General features: G+C 43.6%; 1 pseudogene; it reads left to right on the top strand.

The window, feature by feature from the left end:
* The first annotated feature begins 7,152 nt into the window (after nucleotides 1–7,152).
* Nucleotides 7,153–7,271, top strand: LOC134953733 (5S ribosomal RNA; annotated as a pseudogene).
* The last annotated feature ends 400 nt before the right edge of the window (nucleotides 7,272–7,671 follow it).

Below are 7,671 nucleotides of genomic sequence, written 5' to 3'. Positions count from 1 at the left end.
GTGCCCGAAATAAGACTCCTAGAGGGGTTCCTGTTGGCCCATTACATCCACTCTCTATCCCATCTAAGTCATGGACCCACATTTCAATGGATTTTGTGGTGGACTTGCCCAAATCCTCGGGGATGACAGCCATCTGGGTTGTCGTTGACAGGTTTTCGAAGATGGCGCACTTCGTTCCACTGGTTGGGCTGCCATCAGCCAGACGCCTGTCTGAATTATTTATGCTGCATGTTGTGCGTCTCCACGGGTTGCCACTTGATGTGGTCTCTGACCGCAGATCCCAGTTTGTGGCCAAATTCTGGAGGGCATTTTGTTCCGATCTCCAGATTTCTGTCAGCTTGTCGTCAGGCTACCATCCGCAGTCTAATGGGCAGACTGAAAGGGTGAACCAGTCCTTGGAGCAGTTCCTCAGGTGTTATGTCTCCAAGTGTCAGACTGACTGGGTTGCTCATCTGTCCATGGCGGAGTTTGCCTATAACAACGCGGCTCACTCTGCTACAGGGATCTCTCCCTTCCTTTGTGTGTATGGGCATCATCCTAAGGCCAATTCTTTTGACCCCCTGGACTCCACGCCTGGTGGTTCCTCTGTGGTTTCGGTTCTTAGAGGTATTTGGCGGAAAGTGAAGAAAGCCCTTGTGTCTGTGTCATTAGTGACCAAAAGGGTTTTTGATAAGCGGAAAAGACCCTGCAGCTTCAAATTAGGAGACTTCGTCTGGTTGTCTACCAAGAATTTGAAGTTGAGACAGCCATCTCATAAGTTAGGGCCCCGGTTCATCGGCCCTTATAAGATCACCAGGGTTATCAATCCGGTGGCATTTCAGTTAGATCTGCCCCGTTCTTTGGGTATCAATAAAACATTTCATTGTTCCCTTTTAAAACGGGCGATTAGTAATCCTTCTTCCAGTGGAAGACCTTCCCCTCTTCTGATACGTGGCCAGAGGGAGTTTGTTGTTGAAAGGATTCTTGACTCCAAGGTGGTTCGGGGTCGGCTGTCATTTTTGGTGCACTGGAAGGGGTATGGCCCGGAGGAGCGGTCGTGGGTGCGCAGTTGTGATCTTCATGCCCCCAGACTGATACGCTCTTTCTTCTCGCAGTTCCCCGATAAACCCGGTGGTAGGGGTTCTTTGACCCCTCGTCAGAGGGGGGGTACTGTTAGGGTCTCCTGCCCTGTGCTGCCACGTCGTCATGGCAACCGGGAGACAAGTGCTAGTGGAGTAACCTGAGCGCAGCTGATACTCCGGTTCGGGTCTTTTGCTGTGCAGTGGTTATAGGCTCTGTGCACGGCAGGGGATCCGGTGCTGGTTTTTGTGCTCACAGTCTGTGAGGTCTGAGTGGGGCATGGACAGCACCTGCTTTATAAGGCCTCTTTTCAGGGTAGGCAGATGCTGCTGAATCTTTGTTGGTTAGTCAGTTCATGAAAGTTAGCCAGTACTGTGTAGCTTTGTATTTGTTTGTTGCTTACTGCAAATAGGCCTGGGGATTTGGTATTACACTCTGCCAATCCAGACCTAGCAGTAAGACTGGAGTCAGTCGTTTAGCTTGCTGGGGTTCTGTTACTACTCTGTGAACTTAGCAAGTTTGCGGCTGTATTCTAAGACTTGCCTGTCTAATCCTGTCTCACTGTGCTAGGTGTCAGGGGTCAGTTTAGTGGCAGTAAGCTAAAACCTGTGCACTGCAAGTGAGAATTAGGATTGTGGAGATTCTCCTTGTGTCTATCATTCCATCTCTGACCAAGGAGTTTACTGCCACACCCGTTGGTAACCCTTTAGGGTTTTGCTGTTGCCCTTAGCAACAGCATTTCGGGTTCTCTACGTATTAAAACACAACATCTTGCTTTTTCCATCTGGGCAGTTCTAATACAAGGGAGATACCCAGTTCCTTAGCCTCTGGGCTTCTCTGTTCACTTTCTGTGTATTTTGTTACCCTATCACCTTCTGTGTACGTTATGTCATATCCCCCAGTTTGTCTGTGAGTCCATCTGTTTTGCATAACAGTTCAAACACCAGTACATTCCTGCAGACACTGGAGTGCATAACAGTTCTGACACCAGTACTTTACTGCAGGCACTGGTGTGCATAACAGTCTGTTCCGGGAAGGTTGAGAGGCAGGACTGTTGTCACAGCACCTGAGCACAGAGAACTACAGGATCAGAGGCGGTTGTCGCACCAGTTTTCTTTCCCTTCTAATTATTTCCTTACCTCCCATTACCACTTTTTTTTTCTCCTCCTGCAAGATGGACTTACCCCAAGAGACTGCGTTCCGGGTTTTCCTGTTGACCCTGTTGTTGACCAGAACAGTCTGTTTCGGTGAGAGTACCAGAGAGGTCGAGAGAGGATCTGGAATGGGTTCTGATGACAAGGATGGATTCGTAGAATTCCAAGAGCAACACAGTCACCGAGCAAAGGCGAGTATCAGAAAACGATCTGGTAGTCATGACACTAGGAGACATTGTGAAGGATAGTTAGCTGAGGAAAATTGTATCTGTAGGAATTGTGAAAACATAGTTGAGGATGGGTGCATCCAGAGATGTCAGTCCAGCCTTAATATCAACATGGACCGTCAGCCATTGAGTGACTATCACTCATTAGTGGGTAAGGTTTTAAACCAAACGGAATGCTGGGTGTGCTGACAAGTACCTCAAGGTCAGAGCAAGTCAGGACTAGTGCCATACTCTTTAACAATAGGTGAGGTACTTGAATTAAGGGGTGGGAGACCGGTGGACAAGAAATTTAAAATTTCTAAGCCTCCACCAATTTCTAAGCCTCCACCAATATCATGAGGATAGGTCCTTAATATGTTTTGACATTTCCAATCCCCGAAAGCCGGGAAATTGGGAAGTGACATGGAACAACCAAACCATGACATTCTCACACAGAGCCGATAGAATGCCCATAGACTCAGAGCTTATACGCCAAATAGCCAACGGTGGGAGATATTTTCAGTATAGGTACACTCTAGGAAGTAGGACCATGCGGGTTGGAGAAGTATCACCAGGATACTGTGCGCATATCATACAGCCTGATACGTGTACTGAACAGATGAGAGAGTTAGGGATAGGAGTTTTCACCTGGAAGGTTTGCAATATGGTGATGTCATATTCTGTTCCATATGTCCTCCCCGATGATGCATATTTCATATGTGGGAGGAAGGCGTATAAGTGGCTTGCCCCAAACTCAGAGGGATTGTGTTACATTGGAAGAGTGTTGCCAGAAGTAATGACCATTGCCCATGATAAGATGAAAGACGTTCACCGCAATGCTCAAGCTCCTTACACTCACACTCACTACGAACACATGGTTAAGAGACACCTTATAGATAGGACAGAGCACGCAGCCTCTGATTTGATCCACGAATCCACCGGGATTCAATTCCTACTCGCGCTAGATATCACCCGTACCGCCAGAGGAGTTATAAATTTTAGGTATATTACTGCGCTAGCGAACGTGATAGACAATATCACCGAGATGTATGATGACACCTTCAGGTATACTGGGAGAGAATTGCAAGCTTACAAAACGGAACTGATCCAGCACAGGATGGTTCTCAATTACATCACAGCGGTGACAGGCGGGTATTGTGTCACCCTAGCAACTCAGTATGGCGTGAAGTGCTGTACATATATCACAAACAGCACCGATGACCCAACCGAGGTCATAGATCAAAAGATGGACGATATCTTGCAATTGAAGTGGGAGTTCCGAAGGAGACACAACCTTACCCTTACTGCTGTGAGTAATGAACTGACCGGCTGGGTTTCATGGTTGAACCCACGCAATTGGTTCTCAGGTTTAGGAGAATAGGCTCAAAATGTTATCGTGAATGTAGGGAAATTTCTCCTTTGTATCCTAGGAGTTGTCATAATGATTGGATTGATATTCAGATGTGTTTGGATTTTAATGCATTGCAAGCGCAGTACCAAATTGATGAGTTTAAGGAGCGAGGGCATTGTTACAACAACTGGTTTAATTTATGACCCATCAATCGAGACAATGTTGTGATAAGACGTGATTCCACGGTCCGTTTCTTTCACCCGTTTCTCCTTTGTTTTTCTACAAGGTAAAAAGACATCCACTCGGAAGAAGATTTTGATGCACATTTCTACAGACCGTTGATGAACATTTCCACAGACTTTTGATGAACTTTTTCACAGACTTTGCGAGACACTTTAGAGACTTTAACTTTCTATGGACACTTGAAAAACTTTGCTTACCACTTACAGCAAAGAACAGCAACCCGGACAAGACATCAACAAGACATCCATGGACAATTACATACATTACCATATGAATGCATTTATAACGCATGTTTCTTATCTTCATCTCTACGATCTTCAGGTAGTGACACACATAGTCGACAGGTAATATAGGTACATATATTAGAACTCACATTTTTTCCCCCTTCATGTATCATCAACTAATGTGCACCCCATTTGTTGGAACTAAAAGCCGAAAAGAGCTCGGTAGAGTTTGTTAGCCCACTTACAGACCCTTAATACGGGATAAGAAGGATTCAATGTATACTTCGCAATACCTCGAAGCTTGTACGGCACGATGATACATTACCCCTCAGACATGAATTTCATACATACATGCTTTTACTATCCCACTAGGTCATACATTTCCCACCTTCTCTCCTCCCTACACCCAATCATATATAGGTATTTCACGGTATTATATATTTTTCTGCTTAAATTGTTTAGATAGTGGCAGTTATTGTTGACTGCCAAAGGGTGGACTGTCAAAGTCGAAAAATATCATGATGCATATGCCTTGTACTAACCCCTCATGCACATGCCCGCTGCGCGTGCACACGCTCTGCCGTGCGTGCACATATCCGCAATTTGCGTAAATATCGCTCCGGCGATCACGTGCGTGGTATGCGCATTTACGGTAGAGTTTGTAAGCGTCTAGCGTGCGACTCGATCGTAGCATATTTAACCCATATAGTGTGTTTTGTAGTTAATATTCCCCTAGACAATGTCAGCGAGTATGTTTAGTTTAAACTGTTCCTGGACAGAGAGATTCCACTTTACATGATAGGAAGGGTCAGACAAAGGTTGAAAGGTGGTGTCTAGTATCCAGCTGTAGGGTATTTTAAGGGTAACATTCCGATGCTAGTTAGGAAAGGATCGCTCGCTCCTGCGTATAGTTATGTACAAATGTAGTTTATGAACATTAACTGTATTTGCTGTAAATTACACATGCGGCGGGAATCTTGAGGATACCTCCCACCAGAGCAGTTGGGGAAAGACACAGCCCACCTGTTCAAATCCACCTATGACCTTTTCTATAATGTGGAGACACATTCCTGTGTCCAATGAACAATGAGATTACAAGGTACCATTGTATTGTGAATGTATGTTGTGCTATATAAAGACCACCATTGCCTGGCCAGCCTCACTCTCTCTGAAGGCTTTCTCCCTGAATGCTGAGGACTGGATCCAGGTCGCGCTTGCGAATCATCCCCACGTATGTATTATTCTCTGTAGCCATTTTGTTCACCATTTATGTTCTCATTTGTTCGCAATTGTTCGCCATTGTTCACATTATTTTCTGTTATTCTGTTTAGATTTCTATGTTAGTTTGTAGTGTATAACTTGTATTGTGTTTCCCTTTTTCTCTAGACCATCCACGGCGGTGTTAGAGCTGCTGTGGTTTTTAAATCCAAACCAGGTCTTGTGTTTTCACTGTTTACTGCAAAGGGCTTTTCTTAGCGTCTCAATCGCTCAAACAGCATACACATTGTTAAGGTTTTTAAGCGCTACATCATTGTAGTATCTGACTACTAAGGTTTAGAGAATAAGCATATTCTTACTGTGTTTTAATAATAAGGTTTACTACGTATCATTCTGTGAGCGTCTGCGCCGCTTGTGTCTCACGGCGCAGCGTCCGCTACGCCAATAGCGTAGCAGTACGGTACTCGGTACGCCTATAGCGTGCTTGATACGGAGCGTGAATCCGTGAGCGTACGTGTCGCTCGTGTGTCGCGCCCACGGCCTAGCGTCTGTTACGCTAAGTACGTACCCCTACGGTACTCAGTACGCAAATAGCGTACTCAGTTTGTAATAGTGTATAGCTTTATGTTTAAAGATAATAATTGACATTATCAAGCCCAAAGGGTGAAACGCGTTTTCTGCGGGGGACTCCGTCCACACAGTCCTATCATGGCGTTATTCTAAAACACCTGTTTGGCCTCCCTGGTTTTCTGACTCATTGGAGATTCGTAAGCCCCGACTATCTTGTGGACTTATGCCACAGATAGCAACATTCTATTTTGGGAGATTCTTGATTAATTCTTTTCCCTAATCACTTATGTTATTTTTCAGTGTGATTATTTTTGTTGTGAGGGGGTTTCTCCTTTATATGAGCCACTATGCAGTTTCTTATATAACAGAGGCCAGGACAGTGTTACCAATACTATTATTATCTTCCATATATATATATACATTAATTGATTGGCATCAATATTTCTTGTTTTATTTTCCTCTTGTAAACACTTACACTTTTTTGGCAGTTTATTCTTTCTTTACTTATTTTTTCTTTCAATATAGGGACAACCTCCTTATGTCCTTTTAGTTGTTCTGTCATGCTCTCAGCATGATCATAACCTTGTCCTGTGTAACTTATTTACAAAGCCCCATATCACCTATACTATATAACTGATATATGGTGCTGGTATTTGTGTGTTCTACTTAATACTGTGAGAACCTGTTTATATTATATCATATATCATTTTTATTGTGTCACGGGACATATCATCTGTATAAGACTTTCATGGATGTGTTATAATAAGATTTTCAATCACAACAGTATTTAAGGGTGAGACACCAGGGAATTCTTTGCCATTATTATTGGAAGATCTAATTTTCAGAAAATACTTTTTGCGTAGTAGCAAAATCCTTGTAATATCTAGCCAAAGCTATTAGCCCAATATATCGTTACCAAACTAAAATTCTATATTCACTAATTTCATGGACTCTCATTCATGATTCCCGAGGCATTGTACCACAATAGTGGGAATCTCTGAACCGGGTCTAACGTGGAAAGCAGATCCACATATTTTCACCTACTTTTTCCTATTCTCCATCTCTCCTCTTTTGTCTCTATTTCTCATTTCTTATATAGGTGCACTCTCATTGGTGTACACATAAATCTCTACTACCATACCACGCTGTCAGCGCCCGATCTCGTCCGATCTTGGAAGCTAAACAGCGTTGGGCCAGGTCAGTATCAGGATAGGCGACTGCCTGCGAATACCTGGTGTTGTAGATCAGGAATTAATTTCCTCCCTTATGTGATAAACAAACACCAACAGCAGTATCACCACTAATTCTATTCTGTACCTCTCTATCATAGTGTTTACAACATTAACAGCTTTTTGACTGTAATATGATGCCTACAATTTTTGCCTACAAACATGGCATTTATATGTAACTCAGGTGTACAATCCCTAGAGTGGTGACCACTGATTACCATTCTAGTTATTTATAGTCTAGTTATTTTGACTTCCTTTATAGAAACTGTGTTTTGACCAACCCCCGGTTCCATCAATACAGAAACCCTGTACTGGTCAGGGGAAATGGGGGTATGACAATTCAATGTCTACAACCCTTTCCATACTCTTTGAAATAAAGAGACCAGAACAATTTTAATATTTTCGCAAATTTTCAAT

Source organism: Pseudophryne corroboree, chromosome 1, assembly GCF_028390025.1.
Source record: "Pseudophryne corroboree isolate aPseCor3 chromosome 1, aPseCor3.hap2, whole genome shotgun sequence".
Classification (NCBI taxonomy): Eukaryota; Metazoa; Chordata; class Amphibia; order Anura; family Myobatrachidae; genus Pseudophryne; species Pseudophryne corroboree.
This window is presented reverse-complemented; position numbering and strand designations above follow the sequence as displayed.